The sequence below is a fragment of the Canis lupus genome, chromosome 5, assembly GCF_048164855.1.
Source record: "Canis lupus baileyi chromosome 5, mCanLup2.hap1, whole genome shotgun sequence".
Classification (NCBI taxonomy): domain Eukaryota; kingdom Metazoa; phylum Chordata; class Mammalia; order Carnivora; family Canidae; genus Canis; species Canis lupus.
Genome location: NC_132842.1, coordinates 48,126,409 through 48,146,641, shown reverse-complemented (window position 1 = coordinate 48,146,641; position 20,233 = coordinate 48,126,409). Strand labels below are relative to the sequence as shown.

Below are 20,233 nucleotides of genomic sequence, written 5' to 3'. Positions count from 1 at the left end.
CCCCCTCCCCTCTGCTCCCAGTATTTGCAGGGATTTTTGTCCAGTGTCTTACTAAGCAGGGATGGAGCTGACCCAAATTGGCCTTCTCTCCTTGGTGGAGTCTGGCCTCCATTTTAGATATGAGTTAACCCTCCACATAGCTTTATGGGGAGCAAGGACCTCTTTTTTTTTTTTTTTTCTTTTTGCCCCTCTGCACTCCAGCCTCACCGCGGCCAGGTTTTCCTCATGTCACATGTTTCTCCCATTCATTCCTGAGTCATGCATGACGACGACTTTCACACTATTTACGTTCCGCCCCCGGACCAGCTCGGGGGACCGCCCGCGCGAGCAGAGCAGAGGGACGCGCCGCATCCAAAGGCTCGACCTCGCCTCCGTCCGCGTAGCCGCGGCGCTCCGGGCCGGCCCCCCCGCGGCTCCTCCCCCCGCGGTACCTGGCGGGGGCGGCGCCGGGCGGCGTCACGGGGGCGGGGGGGGGGCGGGCAGGTGACACCCGGCGGCCTCCGCCCGCGCTCCAGCTCGCGGGGCGCCCGGGGCAGCAGGGGCCGCTGTGAGGAGCTCGCGCCGCCGCCGCCTCGGCTCCGCAACCCGCGGGGTGAGTGCGGGACTCCGAGCCCGGGGCCGGGCCCAAACTTTTCCGGGGCGCGGAGAAGAGATGGGGGGACGGACGGAGGGAGGGAGCCCCCGGCGGCCGGGCTCCGGAGCAGCCGGACGCAGGGAGCTGGGCGCGGGCGCGGGCTCGGGGTGCGGGGTGCGGGGTGCGGGGTGCGGGGGCCCGGGAGCCGGCGCTTCGGAAGTTGTGGCGCCGCGGCCTTGGGGCGGGGGGCGAAGGCCCTTCCCGCCGCGCTCACCTGCGCGCTCCCTGGGGGCCCCTGCGCCCCCCGCCCCCTGCGTCCCCAAGGGCCGGCGCCCCCGGCCGCCCCGGGGCTTGACCCTCCGCGAGCGCTGCCTGGGCCGGGGGCCCCGCCTCTGCGGGCTGGCGGGCGGGCTCACCTGCGCGCTCCCTGGGAGCCCCCCCGCCCCCCATCCTCCAGGGGCCTGCGCCCCCGGCCGCCCCGGGGCTTGACCCTCCGCGAGCGCTGCCCGGGCCGGGGGCCCTGCTTCTCCGGGCGGGCGGGCTCGCTGGGCGCGCGGGGCGAAGCCCCGGCTCGACCTTGGCCACCGAGGTCACGTCCCCAGCTCCCGATCCGGCCTCGCCGGCCACCACCCGCCCCGAGCCCCGTCCTTTCTGCTCCCTGGCCCTCCGGGGCCGGCGGGAACTTGGGGGGCCGCCCCCCGAGCTCGCGCCGCAGGAGCGGGTGGGGAAGCCCGTGGTTGCATCCTCCGAGCTCCCGTCGGGCGAGCTTGGCCTTCCCCTCGGCAGGCGGCGCTGATTCGGCTCCCGGACGCCGAGCGGGCGCCCCTCGAGCTCCCCGGGGAGCCGGGGCGGGAGGGGTCTCGTCCTGCCCCGGCCCAGCCCCCCGTGGGGGCGGGAAACGCGCCCCACCCACCGAGGGGGAGCCGGGGCGAGCAGGCCTGGGCCCCGTGGCCGGGCAGCCCCTCGGGAAGCGCTGCCGCTGCACCCCGGCCGCAGGGGACCCCTGGTTCCCGATTCGCACTTCTCGCCCAGCGCCGCGAAGGGATCATCGTCCGCCGAGACCGCCCCTGCCTTCCCACCGCTCCCTCGCTCGGGGGTTCCCTACTTGGCAGTTCTGCTCCTGCTACCGGCCAGAAATGGTTCTCCCCAAGGTCGCCCAGGACTAGAGGAATCTTTTCCCCTCAACGGCAGGCACTTCTGTAGTGTGTGTGTGTGTGTGTGTGTGTGTGTGTGTGTGTGTGTGTGTGAGAGAGAGAGAGAGAGAGAGACAGACAGACAGACGGCCACTGTTCCAAGAACTTGCATTACCTCGTAATCCTCGCAAGGATCCTGTGAGGTTAAAGGATTCTGTTATCCTCATTTTACGGGCGAGGAAACGGATACGGCGTCCCTTGTCCCGGATCACGCAAGGAGCTGGAAGAGACTCCAGCTCAGGGGCTCTGGGCCCAACCACTCTGCATACCCTACAGCCTCACCAAGAATTCCTTTCTTCCTCCTTATGTCCTGACCTGAGCTCTTTGAAGCATCGCTGACCAGGTTCTCATCCTCAGATCTCTCTTGTGTGGTTTTGTACTAGTTTAGGTTCTTTTGTATGTTTATTTATTTATTTTTTTTTAGAGATCTCACAGAACCTTGCTACCTCAGTATCACCTCTAGTTATCTGATTTAAGATTCTGTGCTTTCCACGTGTCTTTACTCAGTTTTTTAGAGTATCATCTGTCAGTTTATATTCTTTTTTTTTATTAATTTATTTTTTATTGGTGTTCAATTTACCAACATACAGAATAACCCCCAGTGTCCGTCACCCATTCACTCCCACCCCCCACCCTCCTCCCCTTCTACCACCCCTAGTTCGTTTCCCAGAGTTAGGAGTCTTTACGTTCTGTCTCCCTTTCTGATTTTTCCCACACATTTCTTCTCCCTTCCCCTATATTCCTTTTCACTATTATTTATATTCCCCAAATGAATGAGAACATATAATGTTTGTCCTTCTCCTATTGACTTATTTCACTCAGCATAATACCCTCCAGTTCCATCCACGTTGAAGCAAATGGTGGGTATTTGTCATTTCTAATAGCTATTCTAATACTCCTTGCGGACTTGCCCTCTTTTGCCGCAAAGCATTTCTGGTTAATATCCTTTATGTCAGGGGCCCCATCATTATCCTAACTCAGCGGTCCTGTCTCATGTCACCTCTCTCCCAATCATGAAATCTCTCCACCTTCTACTTTGTGTCTTCCTTCTAGTGTTCATTGAGCCTTACCCCGTCCCTTGACCTCTCTTTCCCAGTCTTCCTGTTCCCTACCTCTGAACGCTCATTTATCACTTAACATTTGTCATTTTCTCCTCTTCGGTATCTTCTCTTGTAAATGTTCCGTGTCCACAGAAATACTGTAAATAGCTTAGAACACTACATCTGCAGTCCTTTCAAGTAGTAGTTGCTTGGTAAACGTTCGCAGAATATGATGCAGTATGACTTAAGGTAGTACACAGGTGGGTTTGGTGATGGTAGAAACTTTTTGAAAATGTTAAGCCAGGTTTTAAAAAGTGTTAAGGAATTTGCGTTGGTAGACAAGGAGTTGCTGGCAGGCATTGGGGAAGGGTAGAAAAGCCTCTGCTGACTCTGTTGCTGCAGAGAGGAATCCAGTTATCCTGGCTAAGCATTAAAGTCAGACTTGTAGAAGTAGGACCAAATCGGCAGAGAATTATGAATCCTAATCTTACTTTAGCAAAACAAGATACGAAACCAACCACAGTAACTTACAAAAAACTCAAAAGCACCATCTTTTATTGCAAAATTTAACACATACATAAACATGCACAAAACATAAAAAAAAAAAAAGATTACCGCAGTAGACAGCAGTAGAATAACAGTCTTATTATGGCAGTAGATGTGATGGTAGTGGGATGAAGCTGCAGACATGCCTAGGAGGAACCTTTTCCCAAAACTTCTGTATAAAGTGATGTGAGCCTGGACTAGTCCCAAGAGGAATTGTCAGGAAAGAACTGGCTGTGCTTGGCAGAGGTTCGAAGTGAGGAGAAGAGGAGGTGCCTGAATAATGAGACTAGGGAACCAAAGAGAGTTTTGACCCATGGAGCTTAATTCGACCACAGTAGATATTTTACAATTTTGCCTTTATCTCTCTCTGTTTTTTTTTTTAAGATTTTATTTATTCATGAGAGAGAGAGAGAGAGAGAGAGAGAGAGAGAGGCAGAGACACAGGCAGAGGGAGAAGCAGGCTCCATGCAGGGAGCCTGACATGGGACTCGATCCTGGGTCTCAAGGCGGCGCTAAACCGCTGAGCCAAACGGGCTGCCCTCTCTCTGTTTTTTCTATTAGCCAGTGTTCCTCTCTGATTTCCAAATCTAATTTCTCAAACTCCTACTCTTTGTGTTATATTCCAGCAATTGTCATGTGATTTCATAAACTAAGCCTCTACTGTTGAACAGGTGTATTAGCAACTATCATAAACAACCTAATTTACAGTGATACTTATCTTTGCAGATACTTCACTTAATGAATTGGGGTTTGTTTCTTTATGTCAGATATTGGAATGTACATAAAAGAAAATCCCTGTCCTCAAATGATTTGTAGTTGAGTGGACGAAATAGGAGTTTTTCTAATTTGTTTAATTGTTTATTCTCCATGGTGTACTATGTGTACAAACATCAGTTTTAGGATATAGAAGAATGCTATTTACCAAACAATTTTGGAGATTTTGTGTATATATTGGCATATTAAATTGAGAACTAACCTTGAATTTCAATCTAACATATCATATAGCATGGAAAGAAGCCTGCCATAAGTAAATTTTGAGAGATGAGTATATCTTAGATAAGTTTCTGTCATTCATCCAATTTGGACCACTCACAAGTTATAAAAACTTTTTTTTTAAGATTTTATTTATTTATGCATGTAAGATACAGAGAGGCAGAGACACAGGCAGAGACACAGGCAGAGGGAGAAGCAGGCTCCTTGGAGGGAGCTGAATGTGGGACTTGATCCCAGATGCTGGGCTCATACCCTGAGCCAAAGGCAGACGCTCAACCATTGAGCCACCCAGGTGTCCTAGTTATGAAAAACTTAAAAATGAATGCAAATTTAGTATTTTATAAGACTGGTTTTCTAAAAATATTGAGATTTCAAATATTCCTAATTTAAATATATTAAAAGCACATTTTATTACATTGCAAAGTAAAATTATCGGGTTAATGACAGAAGTGGCCACACCATCATAAATATTTCTAAACAGGCTGTTACTCAGATGAACTAAGTTACTGTATCACATATGACATAAGTCTGCCGTGTGAAATACAAATTTTCATCCATCTTGGGAAGCAACCTCATGGCCTTTTGAACACCAGCAACCTCTCTTCTTTTCCTCTCCGAAATAAGGTAATAAAGCTATAAATCTAGCCGAAATTAGGGAGTTTCAGAAGTTGCATATTTAACAAACATTTAAATGAGTGCCAGTTCTGTGTCAGGTAAAGTGGCCAGCAGAATGCTAAAGCCAGGCCAGGGCCTCAGGGAGATAAACAATTACAGTGCAGTGCTATCAGCTATGAGCCATACGGAGTGTTGGGGAAGCCGAGTGGAAGAAGGCAGACACAATAGTCCTCCTGAGCCAGAAGAAGAAAGAGTGGGAGTTAGGGCAGCATAGAAATGAGGTGAGGGCAGGAAATCAGATCCTGATTGGCCGAGAGAAGGCCAATGCCTTGCAGAAAGTGGAAATAGTGTAGAACAACTGCAGAGGAGGGTGTGAGGTGAGGTTGCATAAACCCACAGGGGCCAGTTTGCTGAGAGCCTTTTTTGACCCGAAGGATTTGGATTTTATCTTAAAATCAGTGGGTACCCATTGAAGACAGGAAGAAAGTGAGGGACTTGTTCACATTTGAATTTTAAAAGCGACTCTCCGACATTTATATCTTCTTCACCTTCCTGAAACCTCTCCTCCTCTTGTGGAGGCTCTCTCTCTCTCTCTCTCCACTACCTGAGTCCTAGCTCTTAGCTGTTTCTCTTTGGAAAGGACAGCTTCCCCCAGCGTTCACGTTGGATGTCTTGATTATGCTCTGTTTGCAAAAACAGTTTTGGAACAGAAAATAAGCTTTAAGAATGTTCTTTTGCCTCATGTTTATAAAGTGTTTAAGCTTGCATTAAAGTTTTAAATCTTCTCTTGCCCGGAGTCAAACGTTTTGGCATCTTTTAGGTAGCCTCATTGTTGGAGCAAGGTACTTTACATGCATTTTCTCATGAATCCTCTGAAGCTGGCAAGGTCTGTACCATGATTCTCATCATACACATGGGTGCAGAAAATTGAAGAGGGGTGCTCAAGTCAAGAAAGCAGAAAGAGTGCTCAGATACACTCTTGGAAGCATGCAGCGCCATTTGAATGCAGATAAAAGCTACAATGTTTAGGCTCCTCCTACCCTGCCTACTAACTCCGTGGGTTGATATTTTAGAGGGTATAAGACACACTAGGGTTCTGATATCGACCGGTAGTTTGATGAGGGGATATGGGCAACCATACAGATAAACTTGATTTAGGCTTTTTAGAGTCAGTGATAGAAATGGAAAAACTAGTAAAAGAAGGTTTCGCTAGTAGTTCCTCATGTAAATACAGCCCCTCCTCCTTTCTGTCTCACGTTTCTGGATTTTGTCTTAATAGCACATTTATGGCTTATTTGTTTATTATAATCAAATGATAGAATAGGGACAGAGCAAGAACAGTAAAGGGTGCTCATATTTAAGGATGACTTATCCCAGGTCTGTCCATAAGTTTCTTTGCCTACTCCCATTCTTATCTTTTTCCTACGTTCTCTAGGCAGATACTGCTGTTTTTGGATCCTGTGGGTTAAAAAGATTTGTGTCTCAGAAGCAAACAAATAAACAAACTAGTGCTGACCTGACATTTTAATCCCTCTACTGTTTTTCTTTTCTTTTTTTTTTTTTTTTTTTAAGATTTTATTTATTTATTCAGGAGAGACAGAGAGAGAGAGAGGCAGAGACACAGGCAGAGGGAGAAGCAGGCTCCCCATTGAGCAGGGAGCCTGATGTGGGCCTTGATCCCAGGATCCTGGGATCAGGACCTGAGCCAAAGGCGGATGCTCAACCACTGAGTCACCCCAGTACCCACCCCCCTGATGCTTTTCATTCAATTAGCCAGAAGACACATGCTTATACCTTCAGCTTCTTAAATTCTAACAGGTGTGACTTTAACTTGAAGAGAGATAGGAGGTGGAAGTCACATTCCTAGGCAACCAGAGTCCAGATACCGATTATTCCCTAGCGGAGAGTTCCTGAATAAATGTAGAGTGGAATTTGAAAAATAACATTGCAGGAAGTACTATTCATTGTTCAAAGGGAGGGGAAGAATTAGGTAGTAGATAAACATTAAATATAGCTCATGTTTCTTAAAAAAATATTAGATTATACGTGAGTACTTGCCATTTCTCTAGGTCAGAGATAGATGTTGGCAATTGCATATGGTTTATCCTAATAAAAAGACAGTCGTTTTGACATCTATCCAGTTGACGCGATGAGCTGAGCCTACACTCTTGATTTCCCCTGATAACAGACTAAGTGCAGCCAGGCCTGGCAAACATGGGCTACTATTGCCTGTTTCCTGATCCAGCTGCTGGATAACTGCCTCAACAGAAGTCTATTGTATTTATTGTAAACCTGTTGGTGCCAGTTATACTTGTCATTGTGATTAGACCATTTAAATATCAGTAATAGTTATGTAAATCTATGACACATAAGTGCAAAAGGAAAGAGTATTATTTCTGTGAAAGGAATATTGAATTCTTTACAGAGGGTCTATTCAAGGGAGTAACTAAAAAAGTGAGCAGAAAAACTGTGAAAGATTGGAGAGAAAGTTGTGAAGATTTGAAAGAAAATATCCTGACTTTGCAAGTTTATTGTTTTGTCTTTGTTTTTTAGTTTTCAGTCCACTAAGAAAATTAAAACTGGAAATTGTAGGAAATCCTGACTGTGGTTTGTATAAGAAAAATTGGGGAGAGGAATTCCTCAAGGAAAATCTTGGAATTACTTTGGGAAATTAATACATATTTATATGTCTTAAGGTAAAGTAAATGTTTACGGTATGTACAATTTTTTTAAAAGCAATTTTTTTAAAGATTTATTTATTTGAGAGAGAGGAAGCACATGCATGCAGTGGGAGAGGTAGAGAGAAAAGGAGAATCCTGAGTAGACTCCATGCTGAACTTGGAGCCTGAAATAGGGCTCCATCCCAGGAGCCTGAGATTCCAACCTGAGCTGAAACCAAGAATCAGACACTGGAGCGACCGGGCCACCCAGGCACCCCAAACAATTTTTTTGATTAACCAGCCAGAACCAGTCAAAATTGCTGCTGCTGTTATGTTTGGTGCCATAGCATGCTAAGCAGTCACAGCCTTTGCCTCTGTAGTTATTCCGTGGGCCTACATTAACAAAAGAAAACTTTGCCACATGGAGATTTTTTGTCTTTGCTTACTGCATCGTCCTAATGGCACATAACTCATATTTCTGATTTTAAATTAGGTTTTTAGCAACCATATAACATTTAGGTTTATTTTAATAATGTAAACCAGGATATAGATCCTAGGGCTGATTTCCATCTCCTTTGAGTTCCATAAAAGTTAAAATCAAAAATTGAAAAAAATAAAGCTTATAGTATTAGCTAAAGTCTATTAAACTTAATATGTTTCTTAGTGTTACTAAGCTGCACAATTTGAATTAGGCAGGGTGTTACTTATTTTAGATTCAAATACTAATTTTAGAACTATAATAATTATTTTCTGAACCATTATGGCAAGTTAGTGAAAAAAGACCAAACCTGTAAAATAAAAAAAAATAAAAGTACATTTTTGTAGTATTAGCATTTATTGAATACTTGCTATATGCCTGGCATTAGAATACATTTTACATGTGCCTTATCTTCTTTAATCTCCATAGTAGCCCTACTGGGAAGGTCAAATTGTTCCCATTTCCTAGACAAGGAAACTGATACAGTGTTTGAAGTTAAGTAATATGCCCAAAGCCAAGTGGTTAGTAACAGAATTAGGCATCAGATCCATTTTGTTCTGAACCCTAGTGCTCATATGCCCATGCTCTTACCACTTTTTAAAAAAAAAAATTATTTATTTGAGTGAGAGAGAGGGAGCACAAGCAGGGGCAGAGGGAGAAACAGATTCCCCACTGAATGGAGAGCCCAAAGTGGGACTCAATCCCAGGACTCTGGGATCGTGACCTGAGCTGAAGGCAGAACTTAATTGACTGAGCCACCTAGGAGCCCCTCCTCTCACCACTTTATAAGGAAGTACTTTTCACCTGAATTTTCAATAGAGAGGTTTTTTGGTTTTTGGTTTTTTGGAGAGGTGATTCTAGACATTATCAGCAGAAGGAGAGAAAAGAGGCAGCCAGTATAGGATGTGTTAATGAAGATGATACTCTCACATGGCTACAGGCTCCTGGGCTTCACTCCCACTGGATTAATGCCTCAAAGTTGTACTAGCACCTAAGGGGTAAAGAGGTGGAATGTTTGCTGGGACATGAGCATGTAGATAATTTCTTAATAACATGTTAAAGTGTTTTGGCTTGGAAAGAACCTTTGCAATCATTTAGGCCAACTTTGTCTTTGACAGATGAGGAACCTGAAGCCCAGTGAGGCCAAGTCATTTAAGCCACAGCCACAGGCCTGTTTATCATCCTGGGGCCAGAAACAAATTCTCCTTATCAGAGTCCAAGTGCCTTACTAGCCTATTCATCTTTTTTTCTTTATTAGACTTAATTCTGAACATGCCCTTACTACTGAATTTTGAAGTTCCTAAATTGCCCCAGCCCATCTTTGTCTACAAATAACAATATTGATTACTCCCTATACCTTACTGTAGAATATGAATGGGGCAAGGATTATGTTTCCCCATGTTACATGTGGAAAACCTAAAGCTCAAAGCAATACGATGATATCCTCACGCCTATGGATTATAAAACTTAATCCTGAGCGATAATTGAAAATGTAAAGGAATAAAAATGTATTATCTTAGCAAAGATGGCTGAACCATCCAGCTCAAGCCATGTTGTCTCATGGAGCAATCCCTTCCTGTGCGCGTTCTCTTTCTTTAGTCCACTGCTCGGCTGGGCACTCACTGAAAAATCTGCCAACCCCCAACCATTGGTCTTCACCAAGTCATCAATAGACAGAGCAAGGATGGTTGTTAGTCATCTCCTTATGACCAGGCAAGTAGGTGTCGCAGCAGCTGCCGCTGTTTCTCCTCCTCCTTCTTTGCTCTGTGTGTCCCAAATCCTTTTGCCTTAATCATCTCAGTCCTTATTGCAACCCTGTGTGATATGCGCTATTAACTCAATTTTAGAAACCAAAAATCTAGACTCCAGAAAATGTAAATTATTTTTGCCAATGTCACTTAGGTGGTGAGTGGTAAACCTGGGTCAGCAATACAGATGTTCTGACTCTACATCCTGCCACTGTGTGTGACCTCTGAGTCGATTTCCACATCTTTAGAAAAATACCATGGAAGAGGGCAGAGGGTATGCCTAGGAAAGAGGACAGTTGTGAAGTTGTAAAGAGGACAGTTTGTATATGCTAATATATAATTTACATTCCACTTTTTCAAAAAAGATTTGAAATGCTCATAACAAATATATTAAGATCCAAGCATAAAAAGGGAAAATGTAGGTAATATAGTTGTGGTGAGTGGAACACTAAATTTTAACTATTAGCTAGGAGCTCGTATTAAGAAGTAAGAGAATATTTCCACAGTTCTCATGGTTTGGTTTTTTTAAAAGAAAAAAAAGGCAACCCCTGTAGCTCAGCGGTTTAGTGCCGCCTGCAGCCTAGGGTGTGATCCTGGAGGCCCGGGATCGAGTCCCACGTTGGGCTCCCTGCATGGAGCCTGCTTCTCCCTCTACCTGTGTCTCTGCCTCTCTCTCTGTGTGTGTCTATGAATAAATAAATAAAAATCTTTAAAAAGTAAAAAATAATAATAAAAATAAAATAAAAAATAAAAATAAAACATGAACGTGTCAGGCGGTATCTTCCCCCAGACATGAATTGTAGAAGGATTTATCATGTAGCTTCTTAGAAAAAAGATCTTGAATAACTCATGTGTAATATTTGGAACAACAGTTTTGCTAAAGACAGAGATATTTTTTAAATTAGTATTGGTTCTTGATAACTCATTTATCGTGGACATTAATGAAAGTAAACCCTTTGAAAATGTTTCTCCAAAGTCTCTAGGGCTGGGCTAGTAAAGCCTAGATTCTCATAATGATAGACAATAATAACTCACACAAGGTAGAGCAGGGCTTCTTAATCTAACATTGGTCTCTGGATGGAATTCAGAAGGCCTGTAACTCTCCAAAACATCAAATTTGTATACACATGTGATCAGAAACATGGCCCATATAGCACTTTAGTCTCAAAGGATAAAAGCTATTGATTTAGGAAAGACATGAAATAATATATGTAAAATGCTTAATAAAATTTAACTGGAAAAGAATTTGCCTTTAATGTTACGGTGGAATAAAGCATATAATGTTGACACAAACCAACAGTGTAGACTTTATCCATGTTATAAGAATGCAGTTAGTACAGATAGTTAGAGCCTTGCAAAAAGATACCATCTGCATGCCTGGTAGTTTTCATTTCTGTTGTCCTAGCTCTCTAGAAATAAAGGCTTCTACTTATTTATGAACTAATAAACATTGCCCATTTGCTATGGGCTGGACACTGGAGATGTAAAAATCTAGAAGTCACATTTTCTCCTCATTTCTGTCTTTATCTTATGCTCACATCCAAATTAGCAGCAATTGTGTCAGCGACATCTGCAGAACATATCCTGAATCTATCAACTTCAATAAACGAATCCTTCTGTCTCACTGCAATCAATGCTTTACCGAGCAACCAAGTTCATTTTTAAAAACATAAGTCAGATCCTGTCACTACTTTGCCTAAAAGCCTCTGATGAGCATTTCATTTTGCAAGATGTGGATTTCTAGAGGTAAATGGTAGCTGTGGTTGCACAACATGAATATACTAAATATTGCTGAACAATACACTTAAAAATTGTGAGGATGGTAAATTTTATGTTATGTGTATTTTACTGTAAGTTTAAAAAAGGAAAATAAATCATCTGCAACAACAACAACAACGCCTCCCATGGTTTCCCTAGTTGGACTTAGAATAAAACCCCTGCTCTTTAACTGAGGCCTCGCGATCCTGCATGTCCACATCCCCGAGGCATCCAGCATCATTGTCCTCCTTGTGCTCTGCTTGCTGTTCCTCTGACTTACTGAGTGTATTCCTGCCTCCAGGCCTTTACCCGTGTTGTCTCCTCCAGGACCGCTTGCCCTTCTTCACATCTTCTCAAATGTTCTAGCTCTTTCTGACTACCCTTGTGTTATTGGAGCCCCCTGCCCTTGGTGACTCTATTGTATCACTCTGTTTTATTTCATTTTCTTATGAACTTTTGCCATTATTTGTCTTATTTATGTTTGTGTTTGTCTTTGCTTCCTTGTGTATTTTCCCATGAAGGTAGATTGCATGAGACTAGAGATCTTGCTGTATCCTTAGTGTGGAGAAGGGTGCTTGGCACATAGTAGGTTGTTCAAATATGTGTTGAATAAATGAATGGAGGTGTAGTCCCTTCCCCCAAGGACCTTGTGGTTTCTGTTATTGAGTCTCAGTCTCGGTTGTAATTCTTCGCAAGGTCTTTGAGAGCCTCTCAGCTAGGTCTTACACAGAGAATGGGCAACTAGTTCTGCACAAAATAAAATGATGTGAGTAAGGAGTAGTAGAAGGAGAGCCAAAAGAGTCAAAACACATGAACTATTTCTTCTTTTCTCATTCAAGAATTGAGAGAAACTTTTCTCTCTTCTGTCTCCTTCTTCACCTAAAAAAACAAAACAACAACAAACCCAAAAAGCATAAGAGAAAACAAAAATGTAGCTATATATCAATATCCAGGCATGAACCCTGCCCAAGCTAAGCTTAAAATGAAAATGGCATATGATACTATATATCACATTCCCAGAAATTCCTAATTCCACTGGACCATTTGCTCCTCGAGAGTCCATTATGAGCCCTCAATCGTATTATTCAACAAGAATGTCTTGCCAATGGGCAGCCCGGGTGGCTCAGCGGTTTAGCGCCACCTTCAACCCAGGGCCTGATCCTGGAGACCTGAGATTGAGTCCCACGTCGGGCTCCCTGCATGGAGCCTGCTTCTCCCTCTGCCTGTGTCTCTGTCTCTCTCTGTGTCTCTCATGAATGAATAAAAAAAATCTTTTTTTTTTTTTTAAAGAATGTCTTGCCAAAATGAGTCCATAATCTTACCAATCTATCATTCCAGAATTAACATATCTAGCATGTAGTTCCCCAATGAGCATTCAAACTCACCTTTTCCATCCTGCTGTCAAACTACAGGCCATTTTGTAGATAACTAGAGTTTCATGTTCATGTTTTTCATTAATATTTTTCATGGTAAATATAAAAGAAAGTATAGAGATTTATGACAGAGACAGATTTTCTGTGCCTGATGTGAAAAATCATACTTTCATGTAATCAGAAAAATCAGATTGTTTTCTATGATAACAGTGTTTGTTGCCTTTAGAAATTGGAAAACATAACAAAAAGTAGCAAAACAAAACAAAACAAAAAAGCATGTAACAAAAACAGACCTCACCTATAATCCCACCAAACAGAAATTATCATTTCTAAACATTTTGATAAATTACTTTGCAGTCTCTTAAAGCAATTTTTTAAATATTGAAGTTTTTTTCTTGAGGAAAAAGAACTGACAACTATTTAGATAAAGAACAAGAATCACCTAAGTATTTGAAGAAAAAAAAAACCTTACAAACATTTGTAACATGGGAATTTTATTTCTTCCTTTAAAGAAAACTCATATTAAGGGAATTTCCAAACATTTGTAAAAGTAGAATAATATAATGAACAGGATGAACACATCACCAAGCTCATGGCTCATGGCTCTTGGCTGAGAGAGTAGTTGATTTGGAATCAGAGTGACAGGGGAGGGTAAAGGGTAAGCGGGATCCAGTTGATCCAGTCTATGATCAGGAATTTTGAGCTTGATTCTAAATTACGTTACAAATTGCTGGAGGGTTCTGAAAAGAGAAGAGACCTGGTCAGAGTGTTCTGAGTTGGGCAATTCAGGTTGCTGGCTTGTCACCTGTCAGTGGAGAGGAAACTAGAGTATAAAAATAAGGGAGGTTGATCCCTTGAAGCAGCACAAAGCCTCTGTGGACTAAGGACAGAGACAGTGTAGGAAAAGTGGAGGAGAAGGTCTGGATGAGGAAAAGATAGGAGGCCAAGGTTTCAAGCCTAGAAACATGGGTGATTTGTGGTGTCCAAATAGGTCTTGGGAAAAGTGGGTAGGTAAATGCTTTTCTTGAGATTCTGGAAATTTCTTCATTTCTGTTCACTGGTAATCATTGCAGGTTAAGTGAATAAAATAAATGCTCATTTATAGAATCTGAGACTTTTAACCAAGGGAGCCTCTTCCAGCAATTCCTTTATGATGGGGCAGTTATAATTTGTATTTGTGAGATATTTCACAAATCAGGTGATTGAAACTCATAATGGTACCTAAAGCCAGAAGAACTAGAATTTCTCCCTTGCTTCTCTTCTCTCCCACCAGGAGGAGAATCCATGGAAGTTACTTATGTATCTCATGTAAAATTAAGAAGAAAAGTCTTTCTTTGTTTATCTAGAAATACATTTGTAAATATTTGCCATGACTACTCTTATAGAAGAGTTATTGTTCTCATCTTATATTACCTGCCATTTCTGTTTGCTGATGCCGAGCTATTGTTTGAAAGGGCCACACTGAGACAATATTGAACTAAGCCATATTTTTCTGTCCAGACAAATTGTGTGTGTGTGGCGGGGGAATGTTAGTGTAAGTTGTTGCTTCTGAGATCTTTCATACCGAAATTATTTTACCTAAAAATTAACTAATGCTATTTAGAAATACCATCCTGTATTACAAATATATTTTATATACATTATGCATTAAATCAATATGTCCACTAGCCTAGGAATGTAACTGTACTTTCCTTGGGAAAATCTTTTCTTTGGTTAAAATAACCAAATTATATATTTCATTTTCAATTGGAGATATCTTTTGCATTCGTGGAATAAATGCAAATCTTGTGTTAAATCTATATTAGTTTTTAATTTGTTAAACAAAATGGAGAAACCTTAATAATAATCATTTTATGAAAACTGATGAAGGTTGTGTAGATACAGGAATAGCATGCTAACTCAGAGGACATGTATCATGAAGTTTAGATACCTAAGTGCTGTTGGAAATTAGTAAGAAAGCAGAGAAATCATCCCTGAGCAGAGAAAACTATATCCTGAAGTCCATTGAGTAAATCTATACTTGACCCATAGGGAGAGCCTCTGGTGTTTAATAATAGTCTATTTAGCATTGTTTTAAATATTCCAACATCCTTGGTTATTTCATTTCCTGTCCCATAGCAGATTAGGGACAGCAAATTAGAATGAGTATAATCTTACAGAAACGGGAATGCTGGTAAGAAGCCAAGTGTGGTGGCTAACAAGCTCATAGGGAGGAGACAGGAAATCTGTTAAAAGCAGAGGCAGGTATCTGAAATGCCTGGCGATTTGGAACTTCTTAGTGTAGGGCAAATGTCATAGCTCTAGCCCTGATAGTCACAGAGGGCACTGCTGTGATACCACTGCTCTCAATAATATCCCCAAACCATCCAGGCAAGTGCAGTGTAGAAGATGATTGTAATCTTTCAAAAGATGTTTGTCTTTTTTTTAAGTACTTCTTAAAGTAATTATACCTACAGATAAGCATTTCTGTTATCTAAAATGTTTACTTCAACGGAACACTGCATTCCAGTGGATAAGGCTGAATAAATGAATTGTACCCATAAATAGAAAAGCAGGATGAAGTGGTTTAATCTTACTATTGGTTACTTTTCTTATTCACAATTTTCTTTGGAACCACTTGTGTTTCTTCCTTTTATGGGCTTTTTTGTATATTTCGTGGATGTGTATTATGTGTTGTATAATACTTGTCCCGTGTTCAAGTAGTGAGAAAGACTCGTATGATTACTATGTTCTTTAGGATTCATCAATCCACATGACCTACCTCTAGGTACCATTTCCTTCCCCTAATGGGTCCCCTGCCCTATATTCCTTTTCCTACCTGGACCCAATCTGTTACTGCCAATTCTGGTGTGTCTGAAACGCAAGGTGTTAGAGACCAGTTGACTCCCACTTTTCCCCTCATTTTTGGAATTCTCAGTTACTGCCTTAAGGAGAAACCCCTTACTGGGTATTACAGCCTTTCTGTTGTCTTCTACTCTTAGCCACACTTTCATCTCTGTCTTTTGTGCTTTGAAACCATCTTCCGTTGTGTTCACGAACTCTCTTTGGTCCTCAGTCCTATCACCTTCCTGCCTCTGAAGAGCTTATATTCTAGAAAGTTATGGAGAAGTAGGGGGAATCACATAGAATATTGGTGAGATGTAGATAAATAATGGTAAAAGTGCTAGGGAGAAAAATAAAGCAATAAAGATAGGAAAGTTCGTAGTAGTGGAGTTCTGAAGGTGATATGTTCGCAGACATCTGAAGAAAGTAAAGCCACAGCCATGGCAGATACCTTCAAGAAGAGAATTCTAGGTGGTGGGGATAGTGGTTTCAAATGCTTTAAGGCAAGAGCATTCTTGATGTGTCCAAGGAAGGACAAGGAACCCAACATGGCTGAAGCTAAGAAAAGAAATGGAAAGGAGGAAGAGCCAGAGAGCTTGTCAGGGCCCAGATCATGGAGAGCAGTATGGCCCATTATGAGATAAAAAGACGTTGCCATGTTTTCGGCAGAGAAGTGATAGGACTTGGGTATTTTTTATTTGTTTGGTTTTTTCCTCTAGTATGAAGAATACATTGAAGAAGAACAAAAGCGACACCAGAAAGACCAGTTGGGAGGCTGGCTATAGTAGTAAATCAGATAAGGGACAACAGTGATTTGGACCACCATTGGAATGAAAAATGGCTGGATTCTAGAACATGTTTAGAAGACAGAGTTGTCAGGATTTGCTGATGGGTTTGATGTTGAGGTGAGAGAAATGGAGGCTTTCTCCCATGTTGAAATGTACTAAGGTAGACTGGCCAAAATTCCCCTCTCTCTCTTCTCATTGCCACATCTGAATCAAACTGTTACTTTTTCACTTTTGTAATAAAATAAAGCAAAATTCTCCTTCTCTAAATGTCTTGCTATGGGACTCTGAACTTTCTGCTTTCTTAACCCTCTTTGCTTATAGTTTTCCTCCTGGGTCCAATAATGCATTGTGGACTTTGGCATCTGACTTGTCCACCTCCATCCCCACACCTGCAGTCACTGTGGGAGACTTCAAAAATCCTTTTTGATGCCAGCATGTGAGTAGCTTTGTCAGAGTTCCTTGTCTGCCCCAGCTGTGATCCTATCTACAGCCCTGAAGCCACTTGCTTTCATAGCCATTCCCTAAGCCTTCTCATTTGCACCAGAAGAAAGACCTATACTATTCCCTCTTCAAACCATCGTGTCACTTCACTTCTTATGCCTCCCTCTCTTCACTCTCAGAGAGACCTTAGTTTTTTGCTCAGTCTCTCAGCAATATACTTGGTTCAACTTTCATATGTCTCTGGCCAACCACTGTCTCCTGATTGACCCTACAATAGTCCTCTGTACATATATCGAGGCAGCTGAACAGTATTGCAGAAGATTGGATGAAATGGTGAATCTATCAATTCAGGGTTTCCAGTCTCATTTTAACTCTGACCTCCAGTTACTTCATCCTTCTGCTCAGTGACTCTCAATCCTGATTGCACAATAGAAGTCTCTGGGAACTTTCAAAAAACCCAATGCCTGGGCTGCCAAGGCCTAGTACATCTGAAATTCAGGGGTGGAACTCAGACATTGTATTTCTTAATCTCCAGGTGATTCTATTGTGCAACCAAGATTGAGAAGCACTGCTTTAAATTTGTCCTTGAAGGATTTTAGTTTTTCCATTCCTGTCACAAGCTATCCTAGTCTTCACATGCTCTCTAGAACCACCCCATTGAACCCGATTTTATAAACTCTCAGCCATTGGCCTCACTTCCTACTTTGCTAGAAAAATTAAAGCTTTTGTTGCTGAATCCCTTTAATTTTTTGTCCTCATTTAGTCCAATAAACATTTAGTTAGGGCCTAGTGTGTTCCAGGCATGGCTCAATGCTAGACATCGAGCATAGATGTGATGAAGGGGACAGACATAGCCAATGCCTTCCTGGAGTTTACCGGCTAGTGCTGCATACAGGCAGATCAGTGAGGCAATTCTAGCACATGGTAAGTGCTATGGTGAGGTAATAAGGTGCTACTGAAGCAGCTAGGTAGGGCCCTAATCCAGACATGGACCCTGGGGAAGCCTTACTTCCCTCTTAAGGAAACTCTTCTATGTCTTGGCCTCCTTTCTCTTTTCCCTTCTTGGAGGATGAGACGTCACCCTGCTCCAGTGGAAGAAGAGCACCATCTTTGTATCTGTCTCCATTCTCTCCATTTCTCCTTCAGACCTGCATTGGTTGTTCCTCCTTGTTTCTCTCTATTGTTTCTTCCTCTCACTGTAAACATACTTAAAGTTTTTCCCAAAATGATAGAACTTGGTTTTGCATCTCCTTTCTCTTTTTCTGCCTTCTCACACAGGCCTCTTGAAAGCAGCCTGTCCGATGCCTTCTGTTACTCATCAGCTTTTATGTTTTGGTTTCTCCCTCATCACTCAGCTTTATCTTCCTAAAGTCACAGGGGCTTCCAGGTTGACCTAAGTTGGTGAAGACTGTTCAGCTCTGTCACATGGGCCTCTCTGTGCATGTGGCTGTGTTATCGGTGTTCCTTCCTCAGAGTTTTCTCCACTTTTCTTCCTGTGATTCTGTATGTGCTCATTTCTTCTGATGTCATCTCCCTTGTAAAATTTCTTCCTTTAGCCTATGGCTTATAAAGGACGGTATTCTCCCTTGGTTTGTCCTTATACTACTTGTCCTTTCCCTCATTCACTCATTAATGTAGTTTTAATCACCATCTAGATGTGAAAGCTTTCACAATCTGTCTCTTCCACCTTGACCTTTCTCCCAGGTACTTACTAGGCATCTCCACCTGAACGTTCCATAGATTCATCCCACTGAAATTTACAAATCCTTTGTCACTTAAACTGTTCTTCTTCCTGTGTTCCTTATCTTGTCTGGTGGTGGTACAACCATGCACATTGTCTCTCAAACCAAACCAGAAATTTCAGTCATGTTCAGTCATTTCAACATGACTTTCCTTAATCCTGTCTAGTGAACCACTTAACCCTTCCTATATTGACTCATAAATATTTCTTGACTTTGTGTCTACCACCACTGCACATCACCCAACTATCTCTACCCTTGTTGAAGCTTTTAAGCATTTTTCACTGGGATGTTTGTAGTTAAATCCTAGTTGATGTCTCTACCCTTAGGATCACCCCCTCACATTCATTCTTTACCCAGCTATGTTACAACACTGGTCTAAAATCCATCAGAAGCTCCCTCTGCCTGTAGCTAAGGCTTTCAGTGAGCACTGAGGGGTTGCTTTTGGGGTAAGCTTTGGGGGATGTGGTAGGACATTGGAAGAATTGTCCAGTTGAATTAGTTTACATAATTATGCTTCTATGTAATATTTCACCTTTTGAAAGTTTTCTATTGCCTGTGCAATATCTTTTCTTGTTATTCCTTATTGGCACTTCTTTCTCAGTGCATTTGCTCATCCTGGTACCTCAAAGTGCTCACTTCCTCCCCATCACTAAGAAGGAGCTTAGATCTCATATCTTTCAGGAAGTCTTTAATCATTCATGTCAGTAGGGATTTTATTCACTGATATTTATTGGACAACTGAATTGTTTTAGGCAACCAATAACATCTCAGGAAGTGGGAGATGAGAACATACTCGAGTGCGTTAGAGCAGTGTTTTTCAGACTGTCTGTCGTGGACCAATTGAGCTTTTTGTTGTTTTTGGTCTATTATGGACCAAGAAGTGGTCTTGTTGCATGTGATTAAAATGCAGTTTGCGCCACATGTGACTCACACAAATTCAACAACACCCAAACTGGTCTATATCTTGTTTAACAAGTATCACATATTTGGATGTCACTGCAGTGTCCAATTGCAATAAATGTTTCTAAATGTTTACACTTGATTTCTGAACTAGCTTGATCCACAGGTAATAAGCCATTTGTACATGTACAGTCCACAGGCTATGTTTGAGTAGCACTGCACTCAAGCTCTGCTGTCAATGTGATGGTAGAAGACAAGACAGCTTACATCAGGGGCTCAGAAGAGACCAAACACTTTCCCTGAATGGTTGAGGAAGGAAGGGGAGTAGCAATCCTCTTAGAGGAGGTCAAAATCTTAAAAAATGAGATCTGCTTATCAGCTAGGTAAACATGGCTTTTTAGCTATGAGAAAAAATTGGAGCATAGAGCAGCCTGGGACTACTAAGTTTATCACAGTAGGTGCATAGTGCAAGGGGGCTGCTATAATATTAGGGATGAGACTGGAGTTGGGTTGACTTTTATTAATTCTTGCTAAGAATCAGCTATGTAGCAGATCCTTCCT

The 20,233-nt window shown here is 42.5% G+C and overlaps 1 protein-coding gene across 3 annotated transcripts in view; it reads left to right on the top strand.

Moving 5' to 3' along the window:
* The first annotated feature begins 460 nt into the window (after positions 1 to 460).
* ELOVL7 (ELOVL fatty acid elongase 7) overlaps positions 461 to 20,233 on the top strand; it is a 75,639-nt gene continuing 55,866 nt past the window's right edge. For 2 of the 3 annotated variants that reach the window (XM_072826521.1, XM_072826519.1), the window contains exon 1: positions 461 to 592. The gene's annotated coding sequence lies outside the window, so the exon portion shown is untranslated. The remainder of the gene's footprint in view (positions 593 to 20,233) is intronic. The other variant, XM_072826520.1, reaches the window with a different exon arrangement.